At 42.9% G+C, this 18,795-nt stretch overlaps 1 protein-coding gene across 3 annotated transcripts in view; it reads right to left on the reverse strand.

Moving 5' to 3' along the window:
• pax5 (paired box 5) overlaps positions 1–18,795 on the reverse strand; it is a 249,624-nt gene that overhangs the window by 52,337 nt on the left and 178,492 nt on the right. The window lies entirely within an intron of this gene.

Genomic DNA, 18,795 nt, shown 5'->3' on the forward strand with positions numbered 1-18,795 from the left:
TTTATTATATTTTATCTATGTTGTTAACCTGGAAAGGGTGCAGAGAAGATTTACAAGGATGTTGCCAGGACTCAAGGCCCTGAGATAGAGGGAGACTTTGAGCAGGCTAGGACTTTATTCCTTGGAGTGCAGGAGGATGAGGGACATTCTTATAGGGGTGTATAAGATCATGAGAGGAATAGATAGGGTACATGCACCAAGTCTTTTACCCATAGTGGGGAGTCTCCATGTTGCGGCATGGTGGTGCAGCGGTAGAGTTGCTGCCTTACAGCGCCAGAGACCTGGGTTCGATCCTGACTATGGCTGCTGTCTGTATGGAGTTTGTATGTTCTCCCCCTGACCGCATGGGATTTCCCTGGGTGCTCTGGTTTACACCCACATTCTAAAGACGTACAGGTTTGTAGGTTAATTGGCTTCGGTAAAAATTGTAAATTGTCCCTAGTATATAGGATAGTGCTAATGTACGGGGATTGCTGGCCAGACCGGACTGGGTGGGCTAAAGGGCGAGTTTCCGTGCTGTATTTCTAAATTAGACTAAATTAAACTAGCATATGAGGCAACTTTTCTTTTACACAAAGGGTGGTGGGTGCATGGAATCAGCTGCCAGAGGAGATAGTTGACGCAGGTACTATCATAACGTTTAAAAAACATTCAAACAGGTACAAGGATAGGATAGGTTTAGAAGGATATGAGCAGGCAGGTGGAACTAGTGTGGATGGGGCATGTTGATCGGCATGGGCAAGTTAGGCCAAAGGGTCTGTAGCCACACTGTATGACTATGGTATACTCTTTAAGGCAGAGATAAATAGATTCTTGATTAGTACGGGTGTCAGAGGTTATTCGGAGAAGGCAGGAGAATGGGTTTAGGAGGGAGAGATAAGTCAGCCATGATTCAATGACAGAGTAGACTTGATGGGCTAAATGGCCTAATTCTATTCATATCACTTATGATCTTATGATATATGTGTATTGTATTTACAGAACTGCTGCGAATGTTATTGTTCCATTGTCAACATATATGACAATGCAATGCTCTTGACTCTTGTCTCAGTTGCAGAGTTAGTTTTTTTTCACAAGAGCCTGAAGTAGGTCGAGGGCCCTGAGCTCAATAAAGGAGCTGAATCGGACTTTTCCTGAGGAGAATTTCTGGCAATCCTGAGTTGGCCCGTGCTGGCATCTCATTGTTGCGCTTGGCGTTGACTTGTCCAATTGACACTATTTTACACAAGCATTATCTGCAGGACACAGTACAATGAACAATCTACTTAACAAGTTAATAAGATAGCAAGTGAAGCAATTACTAATGTGTTGAGTGGTAATGATTGCCTGGGTTGCTAGAAGCTTTGCCATGGTTTATTGATGATGTGCTAACTGGGGCAATATCAGCTAATCACTGGATTGTTAATGTAGTTTAGGAATATTTCTCCACTCTGTCCTTAGCATGGCCATGACAAGGATCCAAACTCGCAATTCTTGCATGATCTACAAATACAAATGCTTATAAACAGTGGGTTCAATTAATAACTGCTTTTGAAAATAAATTATTCAGATTTAACTTGTTTCTGGTGCTGGAAACGAAGTGGTCTTTTAATCCCATTATTTAAATAATTCACATTACTGGCGAAAGAAATAGTGACAAGAGCCCTATTATTTCATTTCCAGTCCAAACCTTGAACCCATTTATGTTAAAAAAAAAAAGATTCCTCTGCAATAATACCATAATTTCCCTTAAATAGGCATCACTTAACAAGATTAAACCTTTCAGAAGTAACTGAGTGCAGCAAAAACAGATTTTGTTCAGATACTCAATTAGAATCAATTGAAGTCTGATCATTATTTGCCTATTGTCATATTATGAAAGGAGGACAGAAATTTTGCCCTGTACTGTCTTTGAAGAAAGCTTAAAGCACTGATTCTTATGACCCTAGAATTCAATTGTGCCCTCTTTTGGCAGCTTAATCGAGGATTCTCTGTAAAGCCCTCAGAGGGTTTAACATAGCAGAAATTCACAGGAGACAGCTTACGATTGGCACAGACAAATTGGAACAGACACTGACAATCGACACAAGGAAATATGCTTCTGCAGACTTAAATTTCAAAAGCCATTTACTGATCCCGCCCGATTAACTCATTGAGTTAAAAGCAAGCAAAGGAACACCTGGGGAAAGCATTGATCTACAGTGTCTCACAGATAGTTCTTTAGTACAGACTTACAGGCCAAAGGCAGTGGTATGTAACAACACACACACGCACAGTCTCGTATTTAGCAATATTTAAATAAGCATTCAAACAAAATAACAAAATTTTAATTAATGGCAATATTTAAAGGCTCACAGAAGAAAGTGAAACAAGCAAATACCAGGAAGTGCAATATTGATGATAAATGCCTCCTGTGGGTACATTCATACTGTGACTACAGCACAGATAGTCAATGTATTGTTGCCTCTTTCATGTAGATTGTAACTGCATCTGCCGAATCTGCTGTTCCAAACTGAACACCAAGCTAACCACACATGGCTCAATGAATATATGTATCTTGTACAGTGATATCGTGCCACATGAATCACAGCCCCTGTTGATGGTCTCTGCACATTGACAATGGGATGTTCACATACTGAATGAGAAGCAGACCTCATACACAGTGCATCTTGCAGAATTGCCAGCATCACATCATGGCATTCATCAGAGTAAATGAGAGGATTTTTTTTCTGGCAAGAAGTCGTGTAACCAGAGAGCACATTAAAAGTAGCAAGAATAAGAAGAAATGCATTTTTAAACAGCACTGTGGGGCAACCTGGATTACGCTTCCTGAAATGTAAATAAAGCTTGAAACTTGAAAGACTATCAACAATGAGGAGAATGCTGAGGGGGGAACTAATTGGATGGGCACAGCAAAAAGCTGGAATGGGCACAAGGGACTGGCTGGCCTCCCTTTGTAGTGCATCATTCAATAAATTCCTGTTTTGTTTAGAGATACAGCATGGAAACAGGCCCTTCAGCCCATCGAATTTGCACTGACCATGATAACCTGCACACCAGTTCTATCCTACACGATAGGGACAATTTACATAAGCCAATTAACCTACAAGTCTGCATGTCTTTGAAATGTGGAAGGAAACTGGAGCCACCCAGAGAAAACCCATACTGTCACAGGGAGAAAGTACAAAGTCCGTATAGTCAGGATCGAATCTGGGTCTCTGGCACAATAAGACAGCAGCTCAACTACGAAACTTGAATAACTCCTTCAGACGAAAGATGGGTCCAATTTGAAATGTTGCCTGTCCATCCCCTCTATAGATACTGTCTGACCTGCTGCTCCTCAAGCTGAGTTCCTGCTGTGTTCCTCAAGTTTTGCTCAGGGTTTCAGCATCTACAGTTCCTTGCGTCTTCAATAAAAGCTGATGACATTCTTCTTATAGCAGGATGACCAAACCTAAACGCAATTGTTTAGTTTCGTTTTAGTTTGAGTCCGTGCCGACCAGCGATCTCCGCACACTAACACTATCCTACACACACTAGGGACAATTTACAATTTTACCAAGCCAATTAGCCTACAAACCTGTACATCTTTGGATTGTGGGAGGAAACTGGAGCTCGCAGAGAAAACCCACGCAGGCCTCAGGGAGAACGTACAAAACTCCATACATACAGCACCCATAGTCAGGATCGAACTGGGTCTCTGGCGCTGTAAGGCAGCAACTCTATCGCAGTGACACCCAATACTGCTAATAAAAGTCAGGTCCCTGGGGCTATGAATCAGAGTCGCTGAATGCCTAAGCTTCTCCAAACTGATGCAGAGTTCTGCTGAAGTCTTCATTGGAGCGCTCTTGTCCATGGAAAAAAGGGCATTTATTAAAAATACAAACCAGAGCACAGACTGGCTGGGAGAATCTGTCAACGTTGTATATGTGTGGGCAAAGAGAGCAGCAAGGAAAACTATAGTTAGAGCGGAGAGCGCTCCAATGAAGACTTCAGCAGAACTCTGCATCAGTGTCGAGAAGCTTAGGCATTCAGCGGCTCTGCTGCTGCTTCTATGCTTTCAGTGTTCATGTTGAGTTCCTTTACACATTATCTCATTAGTGTTGGATAAAAGAACATTAACATACATTCAATTGGACTGCTTTCGATGACTAGATTACTCTTTCTGACAAGAGGTCTGCACATTATCTGCACAGGATGGCACTACAGATTCTAAATGAAATCAGTACTGAGAATGGGGCTGACCCAAGGACTAAGAGGGCAAACCTAATAACTCTCTGCATTAAATGTTGATAGGATAGGCACAATTATTGATTATGTAACTGGTCGTCTGGAATTACCTGCTGAAGATGAGGGAAGTTAACATTAACTAGGAACTTTACAGTTGATGTAATGACCCAGACAGGAGGTGAATAATAATGAGTACAGTATTCCAGCAGACTACTGTCATTGCATAGAAATAATATGACAAGTGAAAAGAAAGTATTTAGTATTAATCAATCATATTCAGTGCAGTGAACAACCACCAGAAAAGGTTTCCTTAAGGCAATAATGATGAAGAGCTAATAATAAATGTAATGGCGAGGATATGTGGCCAATTGCAATGATAAATAAACCTAATCTGTTTAATCACCTGTATTCCACCCCACTCCCACTCTGACATTGGTCTGTGGCCTACTACACTGTTACAAAGAGGCCAAATGCAAGCTTGAGGAACAGCACCTCATCTTCTATTAAAGGAAAGCAAGGAAATGCAGATGCTGGTTTACAAAAAAAGACACAAAGTGCTGGAGTAACTCGTCGGGTTAGGCAGCATCAATGGAGAACATGGATAAGTGACGTTTGAGACCCTTCTTCATCTTCCTTCCGGCATGTTACAACCTTCTGGACTCAACATTGAATCTCACAACGTCAGGTAACTTGAATTTGTCTGTATCAGTTATCAATCTGTGATATTGGCTATTTATTTATTTTCTTCCCCCTCTGGACATACCCAGCACTAACCTGTCAGGCACATCTTCCTACTCTTTGTTTCACAAAACCTACTTTCTTTTATCTATGGTACACAAAAAAGCTGGAGAAACTCAGCGGGTGCAGCAGCACCTATGGAGCGAAGGAAAAAGGCAACGTTTCGACCCGAAACGTTGCCTTTTTCCTTCGCTCCATAGATGCTGTTGCACCCACTGAGTTTCTCCAGCTTTTTTGTGTACCTTCGATTTTCCAGCATCTGCAGTTCCTTCTTAAACATTTATTTTATCTATATTCTTTTGTCTGCATTCTTACTTTCTAACAGATCCCATTTACTAATTTACCAGATTACCTTGTTTACAGTTTATCCTCCATGGTCCCACCAGTTCACTCTCTCAGAGATATCCTCCTCCCCCATCCTCCTTGCAACTTCACAAGCTTCTCCTTAACAAAACACACCCATACCTTCAGGTTCAGCGACAGTTAGTTCTCGGCAGTTATCAGGCAACTGAACCATCCTATCCAACTAGAGAGTGGTCCTGACCTCCTCCCATCTACCTCATTGGAGACCCTCGCAGAGTCTTTTATCAGACTTTACTGGACTTTATCTTGCACTAAATGTTATTCCCTTTTCCTGTATCACTGGACGGCTTGATTGTAATCATGTGTAGTCTTTTCACTGACTTAATAGCGCTCAACAAGAAAGCTATCCACTGTATATGTAAGAATAAACTAAACTAAACTCATTAGGAGAGCTCTGCTAATGTGACTAAAGACCCATCACAGTAAGTATGGCCCCGTTGGCATTTGCATGTAAATTAAAGGCACAAGATCACAAATTATAGCCCAGCATTATGAATAATAACTTTTGCCATGTCAGGACATATCAAACTACTTTACCACAATGAAGTACTTTTTTCCAAATGTGGTCAATGTGGTAGAAAAGGAAAAACAAGTCATTGGAAGAGCACATAAGTGTCAATGAAGCAAACAGCGAAGTGTCAAGGGAGTCAAGTAGTGAATGGGACAGAATGTCAGTTCCTTGTGTTATAGTGAATGTTAGTTGAGAGATGAATGTTTGCCTGGATTAAGGCAGACAGAATTATCTATATCTTGTATTTATACAAATATATTGAAGGCTCTGTGGGAGAGGACCACAGTTTAGGATCCTGCTGATGGGCACTTAGTCCAGTGGGGACACCTCTCAAGCAAGGGGAAGTTTAGTTTAGTGTAGTTTATTGTCCCGTGTACCGAGGTATAGTGAAAAGCTTTTTGTTGCAAATGGCAAGGGGGTTTTGTGTAAAGACAGGTGCTAGGACTACCGAGCATGACACTATTGAATATCATATCTATATACTTTTAAATCTGTGTGTGTGTGTGTGTGTGTGTGTGTATGTCATTTTGCCTTTTTTTGCCTTTGATTTTTGCCTTTGATTCGTTACTCCGCGAAAACCAGACGCAAAAACGCCTAGATTTTTACCATTTCGCTAGCGATTTTACTTTTACATTCGCACATCCATTCCTTGGTCAATTATTTTCCCAAATTTTGAGTAAAATTGATCACAAAACTCAAACAAAACTCAATTTTTTAAATCTAAACGGCTCTTACCAGCTGCTGACGTCACAATGCCCACATGCCGAACAATCCAAGCCGCTTCTCTCTCTTCATTTGGCAGCCCGGATCTCCTTCACCTCCCCCCGGCCCCCCCCCCCCCCGCTCCAAGAACGCTCGCGCCACGCCTCCCGCAGCTCCCACGCCCGCCCGCTCACTCCAACCCCCCCCTTCTCAAAATGCTCTGCAGATCGGGAGGTCACCGGAAGTCACAGCCAATCACCGGAGGTCACCAGCTTGAACATGGCGGCGGCAGTTATTGTTGCGCGGGGCATAAAGGGTCTGTCCCACCAGCATGCGATTGCATGCGTCTAGCGCGACCAAAAGTGGTCGCTTGAGGCGTACGGCCGCACGGGGCCAGTTCCAATTCGAACCACGGAGGCGTATGGAGTTGTGTCGGGCTGGTCCCGTCATCATACTCACCAATCAGCTGGGCAGGAGGCGGGCCGACTGTATTTGGACGTCGCATGGCGTCGGGCGGTGACGTCATCACGCAACGGCACGCCGGGCGGTGACGTCATCGCACAATGCCACGCGCTAGGCGTACGCCGTCAAGACGCTGCGTACGACGTCATAGACGCTGCATACGCCCGTCGAGACGCTGCGTACGCCCTCAATGCGCCTGCGGGCCGACAGGCCGTTGGCGCGCGGGATTTTCGGACTGTGCAAGATTTTTGGAGCCCCGGCGATGTCGGGACTAGCCCTGCACAACTCCATACGCCTCCGCCTATCGAAGTGGAACAGGCCCTGCGAGGCCGTTCCCTCTCTCCCTGTCCCCCCCCTCCCTGTCCCCCCTTCTCTGTCCCCCCTCCCTCTCTCCCCTCCCCCCCTCCTCCCTCCTCCCTCTCCCCTCCTCTCCCCCCCTCTTTTCCCTCTTCCTCCTCCCTCTCTCTCTCCCCCCCTCCCTCTCTCTGGTTAGTGTGTGACGTGGCAGGCTGCTCCCCTGAATTCCATAGAGCTGCCAACAGCTTTCGTGCATGAGATGCGCACACTTCATTTCCAGAACATTCTGAACGCGTGACGCACAGTTGCATTTCGGTCTCTCTGTCTCTCCCCCACTCTCTCTCCCCCCTCTCTCTCTCTCCCCCTCTCTCTCTCTCCACCCTTCCTCTCCCCCAACCCCTGCCCTCACCCACCCTCTCTCTCTCCTCATCTCTCTCTCCCTCTCTCTCTCTCCCCTCGCTCTCTCTCCCTCTCTCTCTCTCTCTCTCTCTCTCTCTCTCTCTCACCCACCCACTGCCCTCTCCACCCTCCCGTCCACAAACCCCCTTCCCCCCACCCCTCCCTCTTCCCTCCACCCCATCCCCTCCCCACCCTCCCTCCCCCCCCTTTCAGCCCCCCTCCCTCTCTTTCCTCCCATCTCTCTCACCCCTCCACCCCCCTCTCCCTCTTGCCCTTCTGTCTCTGCCCCTTTCTCTCTGTCTATCCCCATTCTCTCTCTCCCCTCACTCTCTACCCCCCCCCCCCTCTCTAGGAGCGCCTGCGAGTTGGGGGCTATGCGTCAGTGGATAGGGCGGTTATGGGGGTAAAAGGAGCAAATTAATAATATTAATATAATATCAAGCGGGGTAGTTAGCATGTATGCGGGGGGACAGTTAGTGTGTGTGATGCCGCATGCCCCCCCCCCCCACACAACCACACTTTGGGGGAACAGACCCAATGGGTCTGCACTTGGTCTAGTATATACTAAAAATGTATGAAATGTTTTTGTATGGTTTTTATTTTGTGTATATATGTTTTGTTTTGTATATGTTTTTTTATTCTGAATAAAGTTTATTTTTTAAATTAGAAAAGAGACAATGATTGGCAGCCTAACACATACTGTTGCTGCACCAATGTTTCAATCTCTACAAGGATCAATCTTTTTCCAGGCCAGTGGAAACCACTTTGTGGTGAGAAGAGAAGACATACTTGGACTAGGAGTAGATACAGGAGTCAGGCTAAGAGGCAGTAGACTACAAGGAGTACAAGTCATCCCTTGGGTTAGGGGCACAAATGTGGGGGACCGGCTTGCTCATCACTGGCAACTAGGGAGAAAGTAAGATCATTCTGAGAACTCGAGTAAAACAGTCATCAATGTCAAATAGCTTGGCGTGCCTGTCTACTTTATGTTTAAGAAGCCTAGTGAAGCTAAATGGAGTATGTGTTACTGATCACAGGGAATACCTTGTATGATCACATCATGTGAAGAAAGCAGCATGCTATCTCATATCAAAGATCAGCTTAACTAGAATTCACTAATGCATCTTAATAAACTCGTGGAAATGCACACTTGAAAGACATGGATTTCTGCCTCAGGCCATCTCAGGTAATCATTTCAATGTCTCCCGTATTCCATCCCACCCACTGGCTTTTGGAATTAATATTGAGCTACATTCTACTTTGTACAATTACCAGTAAAGCATCTTTATTATCTATCAGAACATGTGAACAAGCGTTAGCTTAACAATTTTTCTAAAAAAAAAGATAAGTGTGAACTTAACCCTGTGCTAATACTCAAGATATTAAGTCAAAGATTTGGGCGAAACTACTATTTCATTGTTACAAAATACTTGGATTAAACTTCAAAGCAATGCGCAGGGAACGCTTCATTGTTGCATGTGCTGTCCTTTAGATAAAACAGTAAATCTATTTCAGTGCTTATTAAAGGTCCAATGGGAGTAATTGATGGCAAGTAGGGAGCTCTGCTGGAGACAACTATTACCACCATAAACCAACTTAATGATAATTCTTTTACTTGCTGTTTGTGGGACCTTCCTATATCTAAACTGTTGCACGTATAAATTCTGCAGCAAATTTTAAATATAAATAAATTGTCTGTGCAGCGTTTTAGAATTCTCTGAGATACTATTGATAAGTTTGCATTAAAATATATATATACTTCTGCACAAAAATTCTGTCAATTTTACCTTGAACTAATTCTCAATTTAAAATAACTTTTAAAATTCTATTAAGTTGGTGGGATATATGTTCTATGTTGTTTATGGATTTATAACTCCGCCCCGGGCCACGGAGTTTGAACTGGCCCGTTCGCGGAGCTTGGGTTGAGCCGCGGGACTTACCATCACCCAGCGGGGTCACAACATCGGAAGCCTGGATCGCCCCAACGCAGTGGGAGAACAAGGAGGGAAGAGACAAGGACTTTAAGACTTTTGCCTTCCATCACAGTGAGGAGGTGCCTGGTGGACTCACTGTGGTGGATGTTAATCTGTGTTTATTGTGTGTTTTGTTATTTTATTCTATGTTATGACGGCAAGGCACGAAATTTCATTCAGACTGAAAAGTCTGAATGACAATAAAGGATACTTTACTTTTACTAAAGCCTAAAAATATTACAATTAATTTTACTGTTTTCTACTCCCTATTTTATTTGTTGGTGATTTGAATTGTTCATGATAGCAATTCTGAAGCCGAATCCCGTATATTTGGAGAGGAAATATTCCAATGGTTTAAAAAAAGTCATGAATTGTTTTCATATTCGAGGGGAGGGAGGGGAGGGGGTGACTACTTCTGTCTCTGCTTGATAAATGACCTTATTTACAAAAGACATCAGTCATACAGGCACACACACACACAGGCAGGCTATGGTCATTAATTCCACTCAAAACTATAATTAAATACATATCACAAGTCTTCCCACTTGTTAGGCGGAATTAAATTCACTAAGCACATTTGCCAAACACAAGTACTGTGCTGAGGTTCTCAGATGGAGTGGTGCATTCAACAAGCTGGGAGCCAGAGCTTAACATCATCTTCAACAATCAGGTGAACCTACATTTCCTTGGGGCTTGGGACCTCATTTACATCAGTTGGCCCTACAAACTGCAAATGTACTAAATCCATTAATAATGAAACATGAAGCTATTATTAAACATGGTGGAATAATCCACAGAAAAAAGAGTATAGAAAAAGGGCTCTAAATAGCAGAGGGGGGGGGGAAATTACACATTTTATGATTTGGTCCTCAAATGATCGTGAGATAAGTTTGGGGATTATCCATTTGGTCTTGCGGGGACCAGGTGCTGGGACTGTTTAATAGTATTATATATATTATTTGAGGTTTCATCACATTCTCCCTCAGACCCCCCCCCCATATGCTTAAATAGCCATTACCAATATTGTTATTACTGACTGAAATTACAATCAAGCACTTTTCTATTTAGCATTTCCCCAAGGGCTGTTCAATTATTCCTGGATAATCTTGGGCAATTGGCACCCCTAACAAAGAGAGATAAGTCTCTTTCTTCCTGGCATATTAAGGCATCCATAGGGGGGGGGGGGGGCACATTACTGCAGTCTTACAACGGCGGAGACTCGGGTTTGATTCTGACTACGGGTGCTTGTCTGTATGAAGTTTGTATGTTCTCCCCGTTTTCTCTGAGATCTTCGGTTACCTCCCACACTCCAAAGACGTACAGGTTTGTTGGTTAATTGGCTTGGTATAAATGTAAATTGTCCCTAGTGCATGTAGGATAGTGTTAATGTGTGGGGATCGCTTGTTGGTGCGGACTCGGTGGGCCGAGGCCTGTTTCTGTGTTGTATCTCTACACTAAACTAAACACAGAGCAAGTCCCTCTTTAGCTAGTGGACATGTGTGGCTAAGAGAACAATACTGAGGAAATCTGGTTTTCGTTCTCACCCAGCAAACATCCAACAATGGCCTAAGATAGACACAAATAGCTGGAGTGTCTCAGCAGGACAGGCAGCATCTATGGAAAGAATGAACGGGTGACGGGTCAAGACCATTCTTCAGTGTACTTCTAACAATGTCCTGTTTCCTTTATCATCATTATTTTTTTGCATATCTTTCATTCATTTGTTCTATATCTCTCTACTTCACCGTCTACATCTCTCATTTCCCTCTAGCCTGACTCTAGTCTGAAGATGGGTCTCGACCCATAGTGTCACCCATTCCTCTCTCCACAGATATCTGCCTGTTCCGCTGATTTACTCCAACATTTTTCATCTACCTTGTTTATTTACACTTATCAGATACTGAGGTACAGTGAAAAGCTTTTGTTTGCATACTATCCAATCATGTCAGATAATAAAACACATGAATACAATCAAGCCAAACACAAATACAATAGGTAGAGCAAAGAGAAGGATATTAGAGTGCAGAATATAGTTTTTCAGCATTGTAGTGTAATAGTTCATAAAATAATGTCTGCAATGAGGTAGATTGAAGAATCGGGACTGTACCGTAGCTTCAGGAAGGACCCTTCAGAATTTTGTTAACAGAAAGTTAAGTCAAACATGATGCTTTTAGACTAAGTGGTCTTCAGGCCATTTCAGCTTTTCATCACATGGGGAATGAATGAAGCAAATGTGACAGACATTTACAAGTTAATTTAGGTCCATTGGTTCACCAGTATTGAATCCAACAGAATTTTTCAAGTTCAATTTGACTTTTAAATACAGGTGAACAACATGGCCCAATTTTGATCAGGCCTCAAGCTGTTATTTCCAGGAATGTGGTCCCTTTGCACAGCTGAAGGAGAATTCTGCAGAGGTAAAGAGAGTTTGGGAGATCAATATGCCCCAGAGAACTAGTTTCTCAAATATTCTGTTTCTTTTCAAAATAATGCTCCTTTCAATGTTTCTATACGTCTGGTTCCCACCTAAAGGCAACCTGACTGATGTCTATGAAAAAAAGCAGGTATAGCAGCAGAAATTGAGAGGGAGCAGCCAAGTTGAAGGAGGGGGAAGAATGGTGTCCTGGTGGTGGGCTGGTGTAACTAATGCAATCTTGAGATGGGGAATCCAGTGGCATCTGTATGGGACCAGTAGTGATTTTCACAGTTTGAAGTAGTTTTAACAGTTTGAAGTAGCTAGCAGACATTTAGCGCGACACGGTGGCGCAGAGGTAGAGTTGCTGCTATGGTGCTGTCTGTACGGAGTTTGTACGTTCTCCTCCTGACCGCATGGGTTTTCTCCAAGATCTTCAGTTTCCTCCCACACTCCAAAGACGTACAGGTTAGTAGCTTAATCGGCTTGGTATAAGTGTAAATTGTTCCTAGTATATGTAGGATCGTGATAATGTGCGGGGATTGCTGGTTGGCACGGACCCAGTGGGTCGAATGGCCTGTTTCCGTGCTGTATTTCTAAACTAAACTAAACCAGTGTACAGCGAGTTCGTCGTCTCGACTAGAATAATGTTCAGATTATACAGTGAAATATGATTGCGGCCTCTTAAGCATGTGATTGTTTTAACCATGCTTCTATTCAGACTGCACACAAGCGCACCATGCTACACATTGCGATCAGCTATGTCATGCAATGTTGTCGCCCTTACATGGGCGCACTACAGAAACAGTGCAGGAGGAAAGACGGAGCCCATTCCACATGGCCCCCATCGCTGCAATTGCATAGAACAAATACATTCATCTTTTCTCATCTGCTTTCAGCTGCTCCTTATTTGAATGCCTGGTAAACCCAGACACCTATTGTTCAAAGTAGAATCTGGACAGACTGGCTCATTATAATATTTAAATGGCATTCTGCTTTCCCCAAGCAGGTAGCCCATATGCCGTTGGACTAGCGCCATTAGAGCAGAGAGGTTCCAGGTGTGTTCATTTCCTGTTCCAGATTTTGTTTTAACATTTTAACCTTTGACATGACCCCAATGCAGCTGTTTTTCAGAGTTAGGACTCAGGTCACAGAAAGAGACAGATTACCCCCATTGTATCTGTGTCATCTAGCCCAAAGAGTTTTTTTTCCAATTATCCCATTCTCTTGCCATTTCCTAACTGCAGTGTGATTTATTTTTAAACTGTATATATTTATTTCTAGTTGTTACCTTTCCAATTCCGTTTTGAGAATTACTTTTGAAATATGCTTCTAAAACATCTCCAGGCAATGCATTCAAGTTCATAACAATCTGCTGCACCAGAAATCCACATCATCTTCTCTTGGGATTTTATGCCAATAATCTTAATACATACACGCTTTCGGTTACCAATCCTACCACCTCTTATTAGGCACGTTGAATGAATTCCTCCGCTGTGGATCTTGTGCAGGCAGAGCCTTTTGGAAGGCACGGAATCCACTTTAGATCATGTATTGTCATTTTTTCGATGCATCCTAACTCCTCGCCATTAGAACTGATATTTACAGAGCCATCAAATATAATGAAAGCATAACATTCAATAAGCACACAATCCAGTTTCAACCAGTTTAACACTAGGTAGTTCAATAATTTCAACATGACTTTTCTTAAATGTTACCATGGACATTAATTCCTTTCTTCCAAATATTTTTTCCTATCCAGTTTTCTATCCCCGACTGTCATGTTGAAAAGGCTTTAAGTATTTGACTCAATTCTTTCATTGGGAGCCATTCTCTTCTGTAACGAGCAATGTGGATAATTCAAGCATCACTGGTGTTAGTACGTAACAATATCTACATTCTTAGAACCGCCAACATCTAATCATGCCCTGTCAGCTTCAGAACGTACAATGAATAGAAACATTTCGAACCTGCTCAGTAATTTACTAATTAGATCATATCCAGGGGACTGGCTGAAATGCATTACTTTTCATCTGCTACCATTGTCACTATCCTTGCCCATGTTTTGTGCAGTCAGTAGATGAAACTAAGATGATTAGGAGCCTCTTCTCATAATTGATGGGGAATTTGGGCAAAATGATTTTTTCACTGCAAATGTTTGAAAATGCACCTCCCTTAACTTTCATGCTCAAAACGTTGGATTATCCAAACACTGCAATCTTACTGCTGAAATTGCCCTGTTTAAATACTTCTTCTTACCATTCTCTACATCGGCTATCCTGTCCGAAGGGGAGGCACATTGGCGAGGTTGATAGAGCCACCATCACACAGCTCTAAAGACTCGATTGCGATCCTGATCTCCGGCACAGTCTGCAAGCAGTTTGAACATTCTCCCTGTGACCGCATGGCTTTCCTCTGGGTGCTCTGGTATCCTCCCACACCACAAGAATATATACGGGTTAACTGGTTAGTTGCCCATTGTAGATTGCCGCTAGCGCCCCTAGCGTGTAGGGAGCCAGTGGTAGAATGTGGGGGAATTGATGGGAATTTGGGGCGAATGAAATGGGATTAGTGTGAGATTGATTGAAGGACGGTATGAACATGGAGCTGAAAGTCCTGTTTCCATACTGCGGATCTCTTTGATTCCATGACTATCCCAGAACCCTATTATTCTTCTGACTGACTTTTTAAAAACCAAACACTTCTTGGGATGTCATCCCCAAAGTGGTAGTTTACAGTGGCGGACTGGCCAGGGTGTCAGCTGGGCCCCTGATGAAGTGGGCCCCCTATATCAAGTGGGCCCCTGATGAAGTGGGCCCCCTTTGTCTCCTGGCAACCAATATTTTTAGACCCAGTCCGCCACTGGTAGTTTAAACCACTATTTCTCAATAATCATTCATGAATCCTAAAGAATAGATGAAGGCATTGCAGCCATAGATAGCTGGCCATGCATCCATGTTCTGGAATTCTCTTCCTCAGCCCCTTCCATGTCTTCATTGCTCTCTCAACTTCCTCTGCTTTTGACCAAACATCGTGCCATCCGTCATATTTATATTATAGGCTCAGTACAGTGCAGCACAGTGGCACAGCAGTAAAGCTGCTACCTTACAGTGCCAGGGAACCGGGTTTGATCCTAAGCAGGGGTGCTGTCTAAATGGAGTTTGTATGTTCTCCCTGTGGCCGCGTGGGTTTTCTCTGGATGCTCCAGTTTCCTCCCACACTCCAAAGATGTACAGGTTTGTAGGCCAACTGGCTTCTGTAAATTGGCCTTAGTGTGTATGATAGAACTAATGTATGGATGATCGTTGGTCAGTACAGACTCGGTGGTCCGAAGGGCATGTACTTTGTTCATAAAAAGAATATAAATGGTGTCAGGACTGGAGGGTTGAGATTTAATGAGCGACAAGATAGTCTGGGAATGGGTTTTCCTGGAATTAAGGTTATGGGACATAACCTTTTAGAAGTTTATAAAGTCATAAGGGGCAGAGATAGGGTAGATAATCACAGTTTTTTCCTTCGGTAGGGTGTCTAAAACTAGAGAGCATGTTTAAGGCGAGAGAGGAAAGATTTAAAGTGAATCTTAAGGGGCAAGTTTCACACAAAGGGTGATGGCCATATGGAACAAGCTGCCTGAGGAAGTAGTAGAGGCAGGGACAATTACAAAGTCAGAAATAAATTTGGACAGGTGCTCAGATAGAAATGCTTGGAGGGAAATGGTCCATATGCAGGAAAATTGGAATACCTTCAGTAGCACCTCGATCAGCATGGACTAGCTGTTCCTGCACTGCGTAACTATGACAAGAAATACAAAATAGTACATGGCTCTCTTTACATTCATAATGTCGTCCAATCTATGCATTTATACTGTTGTCAAGTCAATACAATCGTTGTGTCCTCAGGATAATTTATCCTGCATGCAATGTACCAATGCTACTCAAATAGCCTCTTTTAACAGTAAAACTTTAAAGTGTTTGTGGGGCTGTGACACAAAGCCCAGTCCCTCAGTGTCCAGTGATAGCAGGATCTTGGAATGCAGTCCATCCCCACAAAGCCTTTGGATTGCCTGCACTAAGCTTTAATGCATGCCTCACACGTATTTCTGCAACCAGGAATGTTGCAGTCGGGAGCATTCCCTGATGGACATCTTGCTGTGTTGCAAGAACAACAAATTTTGGGAAGACAAAAATGTGTTGATGTTTGTCTCAGTATGTGTCCCTGAGAACACTCCATTCATCACAGATTATAGAATTCACAGTTATACTCTGTTTGCGACCAGCTCTGGTATAACATTGGGAGGAATTGTGTACCCTGGTGGGTTACAGTGCTTACCTTTCAATGGGCTAATAAAGGGAGTCACTAAAGAACAAAGGCATTGATTTTATTCATCATTATTCTACAATTAACCAACCCTTTTCTTAAACCTTACGACACGTGTGAAAAAAACACTATTTGGCCCATTCACGACCATTCTGAGCAGCACAGAATTCTTAAATGATTGAGGTAATTGCCATTGAGCCAAGCTTCAAATCAAAGATCCTATAGCAGAGAGCTCTGCTATAAGATCTTTGCTTCAAATGGTGTTTAGAGTCGGTGACTCAGTAAGGCCGGACGGGTATTGTCAAGAGTCGAATATGAGAGATGAGAATCATGTGCCATTCTCTGAGGAGTAGTGGTGAACTTGCTGTGTTTTTCACCAACAAGCATATAACTTCCATAGGTACAAATAAACAAATAAATAGTTTTCTATGATTCAGCTTCAATGCTTCCCTTGGGAGGATTTAGAATCCTGAGCTCTGGGTTTCTGGTCTTGCTTCTGAACTCGGAATTACTGCACCTGAACTAAGAATCTTTGTCACACAAAGGATGGTGGATGTATGGACAAAACTGCCAGAGGAGGTTGTTGAGGCAGGGACTATCCCAACATTTAAGAAGCAGTTACACAGTTACATGGATAGGACAGGTTTAGAGGGATATGGACCAAATGCTGGCAGGTGGGACATGTTGGCCGGTGTGGGCAAGTTGTGCCGAAAGGCCTGCTTCCACATTATATCTCTAATATGCACCAGGCTGCAACTCATCAGTTCTCCTCTGGACCCTGCACTCTTTATGCTGATCCCCTTTAAAGCTTACTCTTCTCTAAAGTTCCTTATCTCACATGCTCCGTATATGACAACATCCAACACAGGATCTCATCCCTATAAACTTTTACTGGCATGAAACATTCATTCCCACCATCACTGGCACATAACACGGCAGTGTATATTCGATACAGTAAGTGCTGCAGTTATTCAGCAAAACTACTCTGAACGCATCCCCCAAACCTACAACCTTTGCCACCAAGGAAGACAGGGGTGTAGGAATAAACTGCAAATGCTGTTTTACACTGAAAATAGTCACAAAATGCTGGAATAACTCAGCGGGACTGGCAGCCTCTCTGGAGAGAAGGAATGGGTGACGTTTCGGGTCGGGTCTAAAGAAGTGTCTCGACCTGAAACATCACCCATTCCTTCTCTCCAGAGTTGCTGTCTGTCCTGTTGAATTACTCAAGGAAGACGGTTACAGGTGCATGGAAAGATTGTCACAAAGTGCCTCCTCTTAGTCACGTACCGATATGGAAACATGCTGCCATTTCAATATAACCTTTGTGGCTGTATTCTACAATTCCCTACCCAGAGGAATGATAGGAGTCCCTAAACCGGAAACACTGCAGCGTTTCAAGGCAGCAGTTCATCCCATTATTCAAGGGCAATTGAGGATGGGCAATTAACATTTCCTACCAACAATGCCCAGACTAGGAAAACGAACAGATAAATCAACGAACAGATAAATAAATAGAGGGATTACTTCCATTTAGCCTATGGGTAGTTTATGTTTGTTTATGTGTGAATCAATTCAATGGAAATTTCTGTAATGTGCTTTAATTCCAAGCCTTCCTCTTTATATCCACTGAAAAACTACTGTTCCCACTGCATAGCTGAGAGATGATTTATTATTGAGACAGTTTAATGATGTTCTCTAATTCATTCATTTTCTTAGAAACTAGTGTAAAAAATCAACTATAAAGAGTTAGCTCTTTCCCTAAATCTTTTATGACAGAAATCACATTTAAAATACCTTTGGTGTCCAGCTCCCTGCGTCTTATTGCAGAGACACCAATGAAATTAAAAGGGAAACTGAACCACTGCCCACTAAATCCTGTTTCATTTCCTTTTATAATGGCACATAATGTCCTCTAATCCATTTTGAAACGAGCTTCTGACATTTTACTGAGAAGAAATTGTAGGAATTGTCTAAAAATTATGCATAAGTTCTTAAACAGATCTGTGCAGAATATTAAATTAAAAAAGAAATACAATAAAATAAAAGCTTATTGGGGAGAGTTAGAGAGAGAAGGAAAGAGAAACAGAGGGATGAGCATGTGATGCATGTGAGAGAGAGTGAGAGAGAGTGAAAGAGAGAAAGAGGGAGAAGGAAAAGAGAGAGCACCAGAGAGACAAGTGAGCAGGGAGAAATAAACAGAGACACATGAAGTGAGGATAAAGAGAGAGAACACGGCAGAGAGTGGGGTCAGATGGAACAGATAGTGAGTGAAAGACAGTAGAAAGTCTGAACACAATAAGATGGCTTTCACTATCCTTTTGATGGTATTTCTGTAACCTACAGATGTCTAAGACCCATCTCCTCTATACCACAGATTACTGAGGTTGCTTCATCCAATAACTGCAGTA

This window comes from Amblyraja radiata, chromosome 3 (genome assembly GCF_010909765.2).
Source record: "Amblyraja radiata isolate CabotCenter1 chromosome 3, sAmbRad1.1.pri, whole genome shotgun sequence".
NCBI classification, from domain to species: domain Eukaryota; kingdom Metazoa; phylum Chordata; class Chondrichthyes; order Rajiformes; family Rajidae; genus Amblyraja; species Amblyraja radiata.